At 30.6% G+C, this 2186-nt stretch overlaps 1 long non-coding RNA gene across 1 annotated transcript; it reads left to right on the top strand.

Annotated features, from left to right (window-relative positions):
• The first annotated feature begins 324 nt into the window (after positions 1–324).
• Positions 325–1073, top strand: LOC109244793. Its single transcript, XR_002070727.1, has 2 exons — positions 325–443; positions 631–1073. It is a non-coding gene; the product is annotated as an uncharacterized LOC109244793 (long non-coding RNA).
• The last annotated feature ends 1113 nt before the right edge of the window (positions 1074–2186 follow it).

Here is a 2186-nt window from a genome sequence, read left to right as displayed (position 1 = left end):
TTTACTATTTTAATTTGGGTAACGGGAAGGCATAATATACGTACTATGCATTGACTCTTGGTGTTGTACTCCTACTTTTTTTTTTAATTTATCTTTTAATTAGTCTCGTTTAACGTACTCCTACCCTTTTTTTTTTTTTTTTTTTTTTGAGGTGTTGCCGAGAAAGTGACTTTAAATTTTAGGTTTAATAGTTTAGATCTTAGAAAGGGAGGCTAGCCTGACAACTCACACAAAAATAAATTAATAATGAATATAGAAAAAGCTAAATTAATCAACCATAGCCTAACATAGTAGCTAGTTCCTTACAAGAGGGTCTATAAATTATGGCATTTGGAATGCAATAAAATGCTCATATTAAAACTTTAGAGCGTGAAATACTATTTTCAGCATGGCACGATTTAAACTTAGTTTCGTTATTAGCATTCTTCTCATGACAATCACAAGTTAGTATACCTATTTCTTTTATCTAGATTATAATTTTACATTCTTATGTGTCAATATATATTGCTACATCTGAGAAACTTTTTATCAATTTGTTGATATATTATGTTTTTATGCATGATCTTTGAATGTTCAATTATCACTTTGTACTGGTAAGAATTTTAATTTTGATAATATGGAATATTTCAGTCAATATGTCGCAGTTTTTCATGAGACAAGTATTGGCGATAGAAGTTGATCTTGAGCTCTCGGGACTTAAGCGGAGACTACTCCCACAACTTAACGAGTGGCTTACTTGTGATAGAAATTGTGGGTCCCATAGTGATTGTAGTGATGGCTGGTTTTGCCGCCGATGTATCAATGCTTATCCATTTATTCCTACAGTTTGTAGAGGGCCATTTGGATAGAAGATCAAGACCAATTCGATTATAAATCTTTGAAAGCATTTGTGTAATTTCTATGTGATTTCAGTATCTTGTTTTGTTGGTCTTTTGTTCTATTATTTCTTTCATACTTTGTATGAACAACGAAGAAAATCAAGAGAGTGTCGTTTGTTTACTATCCAAAGACGGACTAGACTAGCTTGTTGTAACATATAGACATCATATACGAGGAAAACACTTTGATAGTCCCTTAATAGGAGTATTTTTATTCCTTATCTATACCACTGAATATAAAATATTCTTAATTTATCTATCTATCTATCGATCTATTTATCTATCTATACTATATTAAAAGCACGAAGGCCATTTTTCCCCTTTAAATATGAGGAAAAATGACGTTCCTTTTTAAAAGCACGAAGGCCATTCTATCTATGTATACTATATCCCTTAGCGAAATGTTTTTCGCGTTTTTTACCATTTAAAAATCTATCTCAATCACCGCACCCAAATGAAGCGGCAGCCTTAATTATCAAGCCAAATACAGGAATGGAACAGAGAAGAAAATGACTGTGATCACTTCCTATTAGCCATTTTTTTATCATAGCATCTTGCTGCACTTTCTCTATTCTAATGTATATGTTGTTCTCATATCCAACATGTACACAGTATACTGTGCGATCTCTGACTCTGGAACAATTTTTTTGAATACTCAATGAAGGTAAAAGTATAAATATAAAAATTCTTAACGGGGTAACGATTTATCTGATAAGAAAATTGAATAATCCGTCCCCAAATCGTTAAACCGTTAATTATAAAACTCAATCTGTTCATCATCCATTACCCCGATAACCCAATACCAATAAGTCAATAAGCCATCGATTTGGTTCGATTAACGATTACGGTTCGATTTTGAACAGCCCTATTATGAATAGCCATTTAAATATTTTCCTACTATTTAGGATTTTGGAACCGACTAAGTTTGGTGTATTAAATTCTTCCATATTTAATGTTTGAACTATAACATATTTGTATTTCTTGCTGGAGATTTTATCGAACAGTAGTGAGAAATATTGCTTCTTCCCTTGTTTTTATTTATTTCCTTTTTTTTTAATTTTGTTAGTTAATTTAATTACTTATACTAAATTAGATTAGGAATAGTCTTATTTGTCAAAAGATTTAATATAATTATGAATAATAAATATATGAAATTTACGTGCCGTCCTATGCATTTAAATTTCAGCCTCCTCTCCCTAATATAAACTTGCAAAAACAAATAAAAACTACACATGAATTACAAAAGTACATGTATAAAAATAATTTCTTTTGCCATAAGTTTGCTTTGTCAACTGTCTTCATTAAGAT

This window comes from Nicotiana attenuata, unplaced genomic scaffold (genome assembly GCF_001879085.1).
Source record: "Nicotiana attenuata strain UT unplaced genomic scaffold, NIATTr2, whole genome shotgun sequence".
NCBI lineage: Eukaryota > Viridiplantae > Streptophyta > Magnoliopsida > Solanales > Solanaceae > Nicotiana > Nicotiana attenuata.
This window is presented reverse-complemented; position numbering and strand designations above follow the sequence as displayed.